This window comes from Ornithorhynchus anatinus, chromosome 4, assembly GCF_004115215.2.
Source record: "Ornithorhynchus anatinus isolate Pmale09 chromosome 4, mOrnAna1.pri.v4, whole genome shotgun sequence".
Taxonomy (NCBI): Eukaryota; Metazoa; Chordata; class Mammalia; order Monotremata; family Ornithorhynchidae; genus Ornithorhynchus; species Ornithorhynchus anatinus.
In genome coordinates, this window is record NC_041731.1 from 30,609,034 (window position 1) to 30,624,746 (window position 15,713).

The 15,713-nt window shown below is 40.8% G+C and overlaps 1 long non-coding RNA gene across 1 annotated transcript; it reads right to left on the minus strand.

The window, feature by feature from the left end:
* Positions 1–1,889: 1,889 nt before the first annotated feature.
* LOC114811105 lies at positions 1,890–13,108 on the minus strand. The gene is made up of 4 exons (XR_003758811.2): positions 13,039–13,108; positions 3,889–4,129; positions 2,146–2,153; positions 1,890–1,996 (listed from the first exon to the last, which is right to left on the minus strand). It is a non-coding gene; the product is annotated as an uncharacterized LOC114811105 (long non-coding RNA).
* Between the last annotated feature and the right edge of the window lie 2,605 nt (positions 13,109–15,713).

The following is a 15,713-nucleotide window of genomic DNA, read 5'->3' on the forward strand; positions in this document are numbered from 1 at the left end:
GAAGGGATGGTCCTTTCTATCTGGAAAGACTACATTTTCTGCCGAGTGTTTTTCCAATCTAACAGAAATAATCTATTCTGAGAGGCTGAAATAAGTGATTGAGGTTTTTATCAGGAAAGAAGCCAGGATAATGAGTTCCCTATGTTTCATTCCACCCTAGGTTGTCAGTAAACAGAGGATGGTTTCAATACCTTCTGGGTATTTTTTTACACTTTACAGAATCCTTAACATGGAAGAGGCCCCAAGAGGCCATCTAGTCTAACCCCCTGCCTCCAAACACAATCATATTACTTCATGATGATGATGATGATAAGATAGACTCTATTATTCTTTAAAGTTCTTTCTGGAGGAAAATTCCACAGTCTAACCTATCAAATAGTTCAAAAAAGAATGTGGAAAAAAACCCCACTAATGAGCTTGTTATAGGCAAGGAATACACCTCCTGATTCTTTTGTATTGTATTTTCCCAAGCAGTTAGTACTGTACTACTAGGTAGTACAGTACTCTGCACATAGTAAGCACTCAATAAATACCATTGATGGATTGATCCACAAAGGGTTATTAGAGAGAAAGCTAGGTAAGTTAAGAGAACTTTAGAAGACTTTAAAAAGATACAAGGATGATAAATCCATGATGGATTACTAGAGGGGAAATTCAAGGAAGATTATTCCCAATTTTGAGGTCAGATGCCAAGAAGAGCAACCATTACATGGTTCCTCAGGGCATCCTTTGGCATCACTACAGGAAACAGAACACCTGACCAGACAAACCATTAGAATGACTAGATGGATTTTTTTCTTCATTTGTTCCAAAGGATTCTCAACGTATCCAGTTCTCCCATAGCATGAATGTTGCAGTCTTGTGAAACCTTGCAGTAGGAAAACTTATGCTGTTGGACTTTCCTGTTCTCCTGTTTCCCCTTGACTCTATTTATTGCCATTGTTCTTGTCTGTCCATCTCCCCCGATTAGACTGTAAGCCCATCAAAGGGCAGGGGCTGTCTCTATCTGTTGCCGACTTGTTCATCCCAAGCGCTTAGTACAGTGCTCTGCACATAGTAAGCGCTCAATAAATACTATTGAATGAATGAATGAATGTTCTTAAAGTAGAAAGTAAAGTAGTCCTTAATTCCCTGTGTACTAGCCAACACATTTGAAATGGCAGATTTTAATGTATGTAATTCTGGAGTCATTATCAGGGCTCTTAATCCAATATAATAATAATACATATAGAATAATAATAATAATAATGGTATTTGTTAAGCACTTAGTATATGACAGGCACTGTACTAAGTGCTGGGGTGGATACAAGCAAATCAGGTTGGACACAGTCCCTGTCCCACATGGGATTCATAGTCTTAACCCCATTTAGCAGATGAGGTAAATCTTGGTTTGCTCAAAACCAAATGTGTTAATCTCACCTCCCTTAACCCTCTGTAGGATGGATGGGAGGGTCCTTTCTTTTTGGTAGAAAGTTAGAAAAACATGCATATAGAGAAGTGAAGTGACTTGCCAAAGGCCACACAGCAGACACTGGGATTAGAACCCATGACTCTCAGGCCCATGCTCTATCCTCTAGGCCAAGATGCTTCCTATATATCATAATTGTTTCCTCCTTCTTTTAAATGAGATCATCATTATCACAAATAGAAGTCCTTATTTGAGCACCTACCATATAACCGAACCAGTACCATCTAAAAGCAGATCTTAACTCTAATTAAGGAGGACAGGATTACAAACCCAGGCAAACCACCAGCATCACAGCACACCTTTGCCTAATGGAACCTGAGAGGGGGATACCCAACCAAAATGAAGAAATGGGAAATCATAAAAAAGTGAGACAGAAGAAACATTACAAAGACACAATGGAGCCAAACCTCAACCGAAGTGGAATAGCAGTGAAGTTGGAAAGACAGCTGCAGTTAGTCAGATCAGCTTGGTCTACAGCAGAGAGAAGATGAGCATACTGGAGCAGAGGGTTCAGAATGATCGTGTCATCTAGAGGAAGAGAATGAAACAGCCTCAGACAATGTGAGGAATGAAAGCAAGTACATCAAGGGGTATCCATTACCTGTTCCTCGTGTGGAAGTGATTGTCACTCACACTTTGGGTATATCAGCCATGCCTGCACACTTAGAAACTCTCACCTTCAGAACTGTAATAATAACAATAAAATAATTAAAATAACTAATGCTATTTGTTAAATGCTTAATATATCTCAAGCATTGCTTTAAGTTCTGAGGTAGATAAAAATTTTCAGGTAGGATGCAGTTCTTGTTCCACATAGGGTTCATAGGTGTAAATGATAGCAATATGTATACTGTCGGTAGATCATTGTAATTATCACTTGAAAACTGGGGCAACTTAAAGAGATCCTTCCAGCCTTTTTCCTAGCCAAAATAGCTCCTGGAGCTACTTGAAAGAAAGCTTTAATGCCTCATGTTTTCCCCAGAGCCTAAGATATGATTTTTAGGGATTCCCTAGAAAACCCTCAATTCTTAAGTTCTTAAATCTCTGCCACCAATCCATAACTTTCAGCTTTACACAGCAGAGGCAAAGGGTTCACCTAGAATCCAGCCAGCCAGACTGCTTCCAGAGCATTTGTCACTGGTTGGCCAGAAAGTTTTTTCTCCCTCCCTCTCTGCTCTGCTTTACAGTAGCATGTCCCCAGTACAAGTGAATCTCACATCCTCTGCTCACAGACTCTAAAGGTTATAAATCATAATTTCTGATTAATTTGTTTCAGATGAACAACAGGTCAAGTGAGACAATTTTGCTTCTACCTAATATACTAGTAGGACAGAAATAGCCTTTTTGTTTCAGCACAGAACTGGCCAAAAACAGCTTTGATATTTGAGCAACAGCACCTAAAGAATTCCACTTGCAAAACCTCTTCCTATAAACTGGTAACCTTCTCCCTTATCCAGGTCCTCTTATGCCCTAAAAAGATCTAATTTTCTCCACTGAGGCCCAGGAGAACTCCATCAGTATGAACTAGTGTCATAATGGGAAGCCTCCAGTGGATTTCTTCAGAGGAAAAAAAAAGTCTCCTTCTCACTCTACATTTTTGGCAGCAACCTAAGCTCCACATAGGACTATTAAGCATGTTGCTTACCCATGAAGTAAAGCAAGAGGAAAACAAATATAGGTTCCCAGTGTGTTCTCCAATGTGAACTCACCAGCTTCTCTGTGCCCTGCCCTGGGATTTTCCTACACACACACACACAAAATACAATGTATTCATTCAATAGTATTTATTGAGAGCTTACTATGTGCAGAAAACTGTACTAAGCGCTTGGAATGTACAATTTGGCAACAGGTAAAGACAATCCCTACCCAATGACGGGCTTACAGTCTAATCAGGGGAGACAGACGGACAAAAACAAGACAACATAATCACAGTAAATAGAATCAAGGGGATGTACACTTCATTAACAAAATAAATACGGTAATAAAAATATATACAAATGAGTGTGGAGGGGAATGGAGAGGGGGAGGAGCAGAGAGAAAGGGGGCTTAGCTGAGGGGGGGGGGCGTGAAGGGAGGAAGGGGGAGGGATACAATGTATACAGGTGATTGGTGCTGGTGAGCACTGGAGTCATGGGAGGGTGCAGATTTAAGCAGCAGAGAGCAATATGGCTTAGAGGAAAGAGCATGGGCTTGGGAATCAGAGGATGTGGTTTCTAACCCTTGCTCTGCCTCTTGTCTCTTGTGTGCTCTTGGGCAAGCCACTTAACTTCTCTGTGCCTCAGTTACCTCATCTGTAAAATGGGGATTAAGACTGTGATCCCCAAGTGGGACAACCTGATTACCTTGTATCTACTCCAGAGCTTAGAACAGTTCTAGGCACATAGCACTTAACAAATACCATTATTTTTAATTATTATTACCTCCCCTCCTTGCTCTAAAAAGATACAGGTTGTTGCCTTGACTGGGTCCCAAAAGGAAGAGGAGACCTCAATGAATACTTTCCGTTGATGATGATGATGATGATGATGATGATGATAACATCACTCCTCAGCTATCTTCTGACATCTGAGATGTAAGTCCAGGGTTTAACCACTAAGACTCCTTCAGCTTTTCCTGAAAAGCACCGTGCGTGATCTCATCCCATCAGAGGATGTTCTTAATCTGAGGAAAGAATGCTGCTCTGATGAACATTATTCTTCTCTCCTGAATTCTAGATCTTCTTGGAGGTAGCTTGCTGTAGAGCAAAGCCAACATGGTAGATGGATCTGAAGGGAGACATACTCTTGAAAATAATAAACAAGCAACTATTTATAGGGAAAGAAAAATTGAGGTACTGGGTTATAATGAATCACCATTCCAAGACCGTAAGAAAAGAAGAATTAGTTCATAAAAATGCAGCTGGGTAAATAATAGGTTATTTCATCATGTAAATATATCCTAAAAATAACTTTATTGAAACTAAAACATCTATTGCAGACCAAACTATTCATCATGTTATCATATATCTATAGTCACAACAAATTTATTAAAATGTTATATCCCGTAATCTGCCTGATCAAACACAGATAAATAGTTTTGCTTTGACTGTCTTGTTACCAAGTGATTAATCACAGCTGCTGAAAACAGCAAAGAAGCTAATTTTGATTTTTCACATTGTTTGTGGCATTCGTAGTATATCCTCCAAGGGCTCTGTCAGAAGATATTAAACTTTCCAGAATGGCACTATCTTAGATAATGTATTCCCTCCAGCTTCCCTGATCTGGGCCAACCTGGAGAGTACAGTAATTACAATAAGGGAATCTAAGCTTTATCTAGCCTTTCTCAGCTCATCGATCTCAAAAAGTCCTAACAATTTTAACAACCCAATAGAAGTTCACCCCATTCGGTAAATATACCCACCCACTCTTGAACAGAAGCCCCTATACAGCTGAAAGGAAGAGCTGGAGAGTTTAGTGAGGATGACCAAGCCTCCCCACCAATGGGGTGCAAATTCATTGGATTTGCCTCCAGTAAGAGTGGAGTCTGAAGCAGAGTAAAACATTCCTTCGGTTTGGCTCAGGCCCTTGGATTAGTAGTGCATGTCATTGGTCCCAAATGAGGTAGAGTCATCTGGGGTTTCGCTATTAGAGTCCCCACAGCTCTGTGGATGTCAGGGCTGCCTTTTGCCAGTATTCATTCATTCAATCATATTTATTGAGTGCTTACTGTGTGCAGAGCACTGTACCAAGCACTTGGGAAAGTACAACATGACAATAAACACTGACATTCCCTGCCCACAACAAGCTTACACTCTAGAGAAGGGGAGACAGACGTTAATTCAAATAAATAAAATTACCGATATGTACATAGGTGCTGTAGGGTTGAGAGGGAGGAAGAGCAAGGAGAGCTAGTCAGGGTGATGCAGAAGGGAGTGGGAGATGAGGAATAGTGGGGCTTAGTCTGTGAAGGCCTCTTGGAGGAGAGGTGCCTTCAATAAAACTTTGAAAGGGAGAGAGTAATTGTCTGTCAGATTTGAGGAGGGAGGGTGTTCCAGCCAAGATGTAGGACACGGGCTGGGGTCAGCGGTGGGACAGGCAAGATCAAGGCACAGCGAGAAGGTTAGCACTAGAGAAGCAATATGTGCAGACTGGGTTGTATAAAGAGAGAAACGAGGTCAGGTGGGAGGAGGCAAGGTGATAGAGTGCATTAAAACCAATGGTAGTGAGTTTTTATTTGATATGGAGGTGGATGGGCAATCACTGGAGTTGGGCCAACCACCAAAAGAGTAGCTGGTCAATCTAAATTCCTTATCCTGTGATCTATGTTCATTTCTGATAGTCCCAAACTGCTAATACAGCACTCTCCACCTAATAGCACCCAGGAGAGAGTAGTCTTCTGGGTAGAAGCAGCAAGGCATAGTGGATAGAGCATGGGTCTTGGGAGTCAGAAGGTTATGGGTTTTAATTCTAGCTCCACCACTTGTCTGCTGGGTAACCTTGAGCAAATCACTTTCCTTCTCTAGGCCTCAGTACCCTCATCTGTAAAATGGGGATTGAGACTGTGAGCCCCATGTGGAACAGCGACTGCGTCCAACCAGATTTGCTTGTATCTACCCCAGTGCTTACTATAGCGCCCAGCACATAGTAAGCGCTTAACAAATGCCATAATTATTATTAGAATGCTCTGCATTAAAGGAAATACTCAAAGAAAACTTTAATACTAGTTCTACTCTAGCGGAATGGGCCCCACTTGTATCTCCAGAAGTAGCTCCATTATTTCCCATAAGGGCCTGGCTCCCTTCCTTTGCCCCAAATATTTTACCCAGTGACTGGAAGGAATCTAAAGGGAAGCAGTGTGGACCAGTGGAAAGCACTTGAACCTGGGAGTAAGATGACCTGGGTTTCTAATTCCAAGTCCAGCACTTGTCATCTGTGTGACCTTGGGCAAGTCATTTAACTTCTCTATGCCTCAGTTCCCTCACTTGCAATAAGGAATTTATTACCTGTTCTTCCTCCTAGATTGTGAGCTCCATGTGGAACTTGATTATCTTGTATGTATCTTTCAACAAGTACAGTGCTTGGCACATAGTGTTTAACAAATACCACTAATAAAAGGGGGTGGAAATTTGGCAATCATTTCTCCCACAGGAAGTTATGCAGGCCCCAAACAGAGGTTCTAAAATGGGTTGGGTAGATTCAGAGACAAGAGATTCAAAAGAAGAGTTATCAGAAGAGGGTTAGGAAAGTATTGGGAAAAGTTGAAACTTTAGCTGCTCTGAAACACTAGATCCAAAATAATCTAAATGAGTGTCTAGATAAGAGAAGCAGCATGGCCTAGTTGATAGAACATGGCCTGGGAGTCAGGAGGACCTAGGTTCTAATCTCAACTCTGCCACTTATATGCTGTGTGACCTTAGGCAAGCCACTTCACTTCTCTGGGCCTCAGTTAATCTGTAAAATGGACATTAAGATTGCGAGCCTCATGTGGGACAGGGATTGTACCCAACCCGATTTGTTGTATCTTCCCCAGAATTTAGGACAACAGTTGGAATATAATAAGTACTAACAAATGTCATTAGTAGTAGTAGGAGTCCAAGAGGACAACCAGCACATGGTCTCTCCCAGCATCCTGTCACCACTGCCAGAGACAGACTTCTGGGCTGAATGGATGATTGATCTGACCCAATAATACCACTGTGTATGACCATCCGTTCTTAGATTCTTCAGCCACTAGAGCTAGTGATCAACCAAGCAATCAGTCAATCAGTGGTATTTATTGAGCATTTACTATTTGCAGAGTACTGTACTAAGTGTTTGGGAGAGTTCAGTATAACACAATCAGTAGATATATTTCCTGACCAGATCCATTTTTACAATCTAGAGTGAGGTTACAATCTAGAGATTAAATCCACCTGAACCCCTTTAGAATCTGAAGGCATTTCACCGAAGGCCTTCCTTATCCCCACAATAGTCTAGTAGGTGGGAATCCTAAAGAAAGAATAGAAGCTCCCCCCAACCATGCCATTTCTCCTCTGGATCCCTGTTTTTCCCCTTCAGGAAAAGAAATCAAATTTTCCATCTCACCTGATGGGTACCATCCCAGGGACTCCATTTAAATTACTGTTTTGAAGCTGAAAAACTAGGGTTTGGTCATGTTGGCCTGATCCATACAAGCCCGAGTAATGTATAAAAAAATCATTTAGCTTAGTCCCTTGAACTGTTTTCCTTTACACATTTCTTCCTGTTCATTTCCTGACCTACTGCTTCCCTATGATTTGAGGGATTGCATTTTTTTCTCCAAGAAAGCTCCCAGCCAACTCCTCTGTTGTGTTCTGATATTGTAAATAATTGATCATAAAGATAAACCGCTCCTACTGGACGGAGGCCAAACCCGCCTTCAATATCTCAGGAATAAATCTCAACTTGCAATGCCCAGTGCTGGGGAGGCTTTGGAAGGCCATTAAACTATCACTGTGGTTCAGGCAATAGTTGAAATAAATTGTTTGTGTTGGTGTTTGTTATCATTTCTTAGTAAAACTAATTAAGGAATTAATTGATTGTTTTGTTGTTCTACTAATTAACTCCATATGGTGCCCATTTCCATGGAGATACAGTATGAGTTATTGAAAGTCCTGTGATTTAAAGTGTCGTTTCTGGGTTAGGGGACTATCCTTTAAGTCTAACTATCCTTTCAACTTGCATTTCTCTTCATTGTGCCTGCATGGGGCTCTCTGTCATCACTCTCCCCTGCACCTTGATTAGGGGAAATGCAATATTCTGTACCCTTAGGGTGAGCAAACAGATCAGCCAACCACGGGTCAGGCAGAGGTGCCAAGGATATGTATTCCATTCAAAGAATCAGTGCCGGGAAGAAAGATAAATGAGAAGTGGGGATGTAGCATCCTCACACACTCTCTGGAGTCCCCAGAAGTGTTACACCATTTTTAGACTAATTACCTAACTAATGAGGTTCAGCCCATAGTTACTATGGCAACCCCTTTATTCCTATAGCTCTCTCCCAGGATACCCACAGAAAGTGGGTAGAGCCCATTGCTTGCTTCTCAGACATTTCCAACCTCCTCCTTCAGGGGATGATCTCATTTTGCTGACTCTCTTTGAGGCTTGGCTTTCCAAGTGCCTCTTGGATTGTCTAGAAGGCACAGTTGATAGCGCAAGAGCCTTCTCCAGGAGTACCTCAAAACTCTAGAGCTCTGTATGTTTCTCATGAATTTGGAAGTCCCCACAGGTATGAAGGACCTACTGAAAAGATTTTACCTCTCCATGTCTGTGTCTTCTCAAATATGCCTGTTGAGGAGCATCTAAGAAATATGAGAGGTTCGTTGCGATGCCATCCAAGGCTTCTGGGTGATGTTTTCAGAGAGCCATTAAGGTCTAGGAGGTAAGCATGCCTCACCCAAGGCAACAAAGGCCCCTCAGCATAGCATTATTTGTTTATATTTAATGTCTGTCTCCCCATCAAGATGGTAAACTAACTCATTGTGGGCAGGGAATGTGACTGCTATATTGTTATATTCTCGCAAGTGCTTAGTTCAGCGGTCTGTACTAAACAGAGTTCAATAAATACAATAAATAAATGCAATAAATACAATTTAAACACTCAATAAATACAATTGACTGATAAAGTGGAAAGCAAAAAAGGGGCAGCTGCTTCACCCTGGTAATATGGCTTTGTTTTATCATAGACCATTAAGGGTGGCTTTCCTGCACTAAGCACATGCCATGTGAGAAAGGTACACATTCTCAAAGGGTATGTACTATATATGTACTGAACATGTGTTGGCTCTAGTGCTCCATGGCCTTAAAATTGAGACCCAGGACCAATTCAGGCCAAGGCCCGGAATTGGGAGAACTATACCCTGCCCTACACCTAGACGGGCCTTACCTCACTTCTTAGGTAGAGAGATTTGGAGTATAAGAGGTCTCCTGCCCATGGGCTTGAACCAGGAGCTACAGGGCTATTCAAAACAAGATTACTCAACTTCGAGTCTCTAGAGTATACAGGAGTGAGGAAAAAGAGGAAGAGGAGGTGTGGGCACCAAATACGAGGATCTAGGCCCTTCTCACATTCTTTAGAGAGGCAGAACTGTCAGTCCTGCCTTTTCTGAATGCCAGAACTGGAAGCAAATCAGTCAGGGTTAAAGCAGCGATATGGTGTCTGTACCAAATGGGGCTGGCTCCTCATCCCTGCAACAGCAGCAGGTCATGGTGCTTCTCAACCAGGAAGAAAAGTCTCGAAAAATGTGGGCTTCCTAGTTACTTTTTTATTTTCCAATTAATGAAATTTCATCCTGTGCAATAACTTCTCCTCAGGCACAAAGAACAAAGTTAAGGACATTCACTGAAACACATAAAACCAAAGGCAGCAAAATAAGTGAAGAAGTTCATAAGTGAAGAACAATTCTTTAGGGCAGTAAATGAGTGTTAACTCACAGCCACGTGGAGTCCAGGAAAACAAGATATTGCCCTAACCTCAAGGAGCCTACAGTTTAATGTGCCAGGTCCTTTCCTCCTTAAACTCTTTAAAAAGTTCCTTAAACTCCTTAAAAAGTTCCTTAAACTCCTAAGGGGACAGAACAGGTTTGTTCTCTTGTTAGCTGCCTCTTTTTTTCTGGATTAGAAGCTCACACGATCAATGATGGGTCAGAGTGGTTATATCTGTCTAGTGGAAAGAGCACTAGGATGGGAACTGGGGGATCTGGGTACTAGTCATTGGCTTACTGAGTGACAGTGGAAGAGTTACTTACCTCTCTGGGACTCAGATTCTGTCTTGATAAATACAGGCTAATAATACCCCAGGGAGGCTAAAACAACAGCTTATTAGAGTATAAGCTGTTAGAGGGCAGGATCATGTCCACTGACTCCATTGTATTGTTATTCTCCCAAATGCTTAGTACAATGCTCTGTACACAATAAGTGCTCAATAAATGCTAGTGATTAATTTATTAACTGATAGGATAATTGGCTTGAAAATCCTTTGAAAATGAAAAGAGCTCTACAAATGCAAGATATTTATTATATAAACTAATCTGCTAGAGACACAGAAAACCATATCCTTTGGTCTTTTCCTCAGTAGTGTTAGCCTTGACCTGAATCATCTTTCTTGGCTGGCTTTGGCACCCTTCCCTTCCCTTCATTCCTATAGCCAAACTTTTGTATCATTCATCTCTCACTGTCTTGTCTGAAGCACCTTGGATAATTTCAGCAGAAGAAGCAATCATAAAATTGTGATTCAATATCTGTTCTACCTCCTACTCAGACTGTGAGCTCCATGTGGGACAGAGACTTTGTTCAACATAATTAACTTTATATCTACTTTAGTGCTGAGAACAGAGCTTTATATGTAGTAATTAATCAATCAGTCAGTGGTATTTATTGAGTGCTAACTGTGTGCAGAGAACTCTGCTAAGCACTTGGAGACTACAATATAATAGAGTTGGTAGACATGCTCCCTGTCTACAATAAACTTACAATCTAGCGGGAGAGTAAGTGCTTAACAAACATCACAATTATTAGGGACAAAGAGAAACTAAGCAGGGTCCAGTTTGAAAGTCAATCAGGCAAAGGTCCCATTGAGAAAAGGAAAAAAAGGCTGTCACTAATAAATGTGAGGTGCCAAAACTTAACTGCCACCATCTGGAAGGAGGACTGGACTAAAGGCAACAGGAAGGAGGAAAGAAAATGATTGAAGATGGAGAGCAGTCTGTTTTTTAGCTGCTCTGGTCCCTATCCTTTAAGTCTGCTCTTTTTATTTTCATCACCTAGCATCTCTCCTCCCAAGTTCCTTCCTCAAATTCCCCTTTGCACCTTCTAAAAGCACTTAGTTCTACTTATGTTCCCTCCTAAACCACCATCTTTAACTACTCTTTCTCTCATGAACCCTCCTTCGCTGCGATCAAAAGCACCCACAACCAAGTTTCCTTATGTCTCCTCTTACCTCCCTGGCCGATCATTCTTAGTCTCTTTCTCTTACCTCCCAACTTCTGCCTCCCAACCCCAACTGCAGATGACCCTCAAGTCCCTGTATTAGGTCCCATTCTCCCCATCTTCAAAGTCTTTCTGAAATCAGACCTTAATTTTCACTCACTCCTTTGGGGAGCTCATGTGCTCCCACTGTTTCAAATACCACCACTACATGAATTTCTTCTAAACCTACCTTGATAGCCCTGACCTTCCTCCTTCTCACATCTCCTGCCTCTAGAACATCTCTTCATGCTATGTTCAAACCTGAAGCTTCACTTTCCCTCCCAAACCTTCTCCTCTTGCTCATTTTCCCATCACAGAAATAACACCATTTTCACTTTCTCTCAGGGCCTTAATTTTGAAATTATCCTTTCAATCCACATTTTCAGTCTGACACTAAATTGTTTTCTTCACAACACTTCCAGAATCCACCCCTTTCTCTCCACCACCACAGTGCTGCTCCAAGCACTTTTATTATTCAGGTTTAATACTATATCAGCCTCCTTGCTGATCTCCCTGCCTCGAGTCTTCCCTTTCCAGTTTATACTTATTTCTGGTGTGTGGATCATTTTTCTAAAATTTATTCTGGCATGTCTCCCCACTCCACAAAATCCTCCAGTGGTTTCTTACTCTTCTTTCCATCAAGCAGAATCCCTGACCATTGGCTTTAAAGCACTCTATCAGCTCTCTCCCTAGTATTTGTCCACTCTCTTCTCCCACTCACTCCAGCTGATACACTTAGTTCCTCTCAAACTAACCTCCTCACTGTGCCTTCTTCTCTCTTTTGCTGCTGCCCTCTTGCTTTCACCCAGTTCTCTTCCTTGAACTCCCTCCCCTTTGATATCTAACAGAAAACAACTTTCCCCATCTTCAAAGCCTTTCTGAAATCGCATCTCCTGCAGGAGGCCTTCCCTGATTAAACTCTAATCTCCCCACTTTATATCCCCAACCAATTCAATCCTTTCTGTCACTAAGCACTTTAGTTCTCATAACACCTTTAGCATTTATGCAAATATATTTATACTGCACAACTACTTGTTATCTGTAATGTATTTAACTATCTGTCTCCCCTAGTAGATTGTAAATTCCTTAAAGGCAGAGATCATGTCAACAAATTCTGTTGTACTCCCCAAAAGAGCTTAGTTTGGTGTTCTGCTCAAGATAACTGTTCAATAAATGCCTGATGGATTGATGGATTGATTGACTGATGAACTTGAGGACCCTTCCAGCTCTTTAATTCTATTCTGAAAAATTAGGGGAAGCAGACAATGTGTCCTGAGGTGAGCAAAGCTCTCTCTCTACTACTCCTGGATTCTTCAAACCTAAGCTTGTATCTGGACACTCCTAGAGAATCACAATAGCTGTCCTCACTATTACTGTCATAATCATTATCATTCCCCTCCTCATCAGTTGGATTTATGAGTTCCTAGTGGGGTCATCACACTACATTTATTAGAACATACACTAGAATAAAAAGACAAACCCCTGACCTGTAAGAATTTACAATCTAAGGGGGACAGTAATTGTCAACTGGACCATAGGTAAAAAAGTAAGAGAATAGATCATTTTAAAAACTAAATAAGCATCAAATAAGTAAACAGCTGTACATACGAGTGCTGAGGTGGCTGATGAAGTGGTGTGACCAAGAAGAAGGGAGATAGATCCAAGAGCTCCTCCTGGGGGAGGAGGCCTTTCAAGAAACTTTGAAGGTGGAGAGGGGTGTGGTTTGGTGGATTTGTAGAAAGAGAAGTTCCATGCAGGGGAAATTTATGCACAGTGAATCAGAGGTGGGAGAGTCACAAGTGAAGTACAGTTAGAAGTTAATTTGGCTAGACAGGAGAGTGTAAATTGAGATTAGCTGGGGAAGAGTGTGGAAAGGTAACAGAGAGAGAGGCAGCTGATTTACACCTGAAAGTGCTCATTTTTCCATTGAAGGAACAGCAGGATTAGCATTTTGGAAATGTAAATGAAGCAGACTTGTAAATAAGAACTAAAACTGTACCAGTCCACAGGAATTTTTCCCAGCCTTCCCTCATTGCCACCAAGTTTCATGTAGAATAAAAATCAATAAAATGACAACATTCTGACTTAGCAAATGACAAATGACAGAGTTACTCTCTCTGAATTCCAGTGGCCAGTGGGAGTCCTCAAATATTATATCTTACATCAGACAGTATCTCACCAAGTCTCAGCAGATTTCCTTAAAAGGGATCAAGAAGATGGTACTGGAAAATCTTTCCATCACTGGCATTGTGAGGAGAGGGTTCTAATAGCTTGTTTATTTCTAGTCTGTGAGTTCTTGAGTTTTAACTGATTAAGACCCTCTCTTCCCCCAAATCTTTTTTGGGGAGTGGGGAGGGGTCGGGGAGAGAGGGGTCAGTGGAAGAAATTGAGGTCAAAAAGGCACATATAAAACATATTTTTTAAAAATTGTATTTAGTTTTTCTTAACAAGTTCACTGGTAAATTGGAACTTGTAAATTCATAAATCCAGCCTCTTTCTGCTCATTGGCTCAAATCTATTGGCTCCAGTTGTTACTTATAAATCATAAAAAATAGAAGCTAAAATTAAACATTAATTTTAAAGATGTAAGAGCAATGTTTTACCAAAATTATAAACAAGCCACAATAATTCTCTCATTTAGTACAAATTATTTTTAAAGTCTCTCCCAAATCCAGAGCCTTTCAAATCACTAAGTCCAGATCGATATCCACTGAGGGTGGAACACGCATAGTCAACAATTCCAACTTTACAAATGAGTGACATGAGAAAGGAATAAGATTATTTTTTTCCACTGCTTTCACTGAAGCTCAGGCAGTGACCAGGCAGTCAGTCAACAGAACTGATGGAACAGCCACTATTTTTCAGAGGACAAAGGAAGGACAATCTTGGTTTCCAGGATCCTTGAATAGCTCACAACCTAACCAATACACCACCATGAACACGCAAATCTAAACAGGATGACATAAAAAAATTCTCCTGACCAAGCCTCTCCATCAACTGACTCTAATTTGCCTAAGCACTAGACTATAAAATCCTCAAGGTTAGGGACTGAATCTTCTTTAATATGTGTTCCCAAGTGTTTAGTACCATGCTTCATATACAGTTTCCACCTGGTACATTATTCTGCCAAGAGTAGATGCTCAATAAACACTTATACTCTGCCATTTCTCCTATCTATAATTTTTTTGTAATGTCTGTCCTCCCTATTAGTTTGTAAGCTCCTTGAGGGGGCACATCTACCAAGTCCATTGTACTGTACTCTCCCAAGTGCTTATATAAATGCTCTGCAAGTAATAGCTTCTCAATAAGGGAAGCATTGTGATTTAGTGGAAAATTCATAGGCTTGGGGGTCAGAGGACCTGGGTTTTAATCTTGTCTCTGCCACTTAACTGCTGTGTGACCTTGGGTAAGTCACTTAACTTCTCTATGTCCAGTTCCTTCAACTGCAAACTGGGAATTCAATACCTGTGCCCCCTCCTACTTAGAATGTAAACCCCATGTGGGACCTGATTAACTTGTATCTATCCCAGCATTTAGTACAGTGCTTGGCATATAGTAAGCACTCAACAAATGCCACAATTATTATTATCACCATTATTAATTTAATTAATAATAGTGATTATAAATTCCATTGCTTTATTGATTGACTAATGAAATAATGTTGATGATAAGGACTATAATGATGGAGAATGACAGAAGCAAAAAGCATGGAAGATTCCTAAGAACATAAACTGAAATGTTTAAAAATAACTTGGAAATATGAACTGGGCCAAACCAAGGATTCATCCAGCCCAGAATTCTATTGATGATAGTAGCCACAAAATAGAGGAACTTCAAAGCATATCCTACTTGACTACCATCTTCAAAGTTATGGATGTATTATCAATAAACCTTATTTTCTCCTCTACTAATCCATTATAGATATAGTCATATGTATCTTATTGTTCTTTTTAAAGCCTTCTGATATCCCTAGATTTTCCCTCTAATGTTTCCTCTCAAAACCCATTGCAGACTGCTCATCTATATATATTTATAGTCCAACCCTTCTTTAATCTATTGATATTTTGCCCTACAGAAATTCTTAAGGTAGTAAATTGCATTTGCTTACCACCTTGCTTTGTGAAAGTAATTTTCCTCGGGTTTAATTTGAACCCACTTCCTTCAAAATTCAGTGAGCATCTCTCCTTTGTCTCCAACTCCATTCTGTCCTACCTAAAATGTGGTACCCAGAACTCCATGGACTATTCCAGATGAGGGAATGTCACAATCTTAGAGAGCGGCAG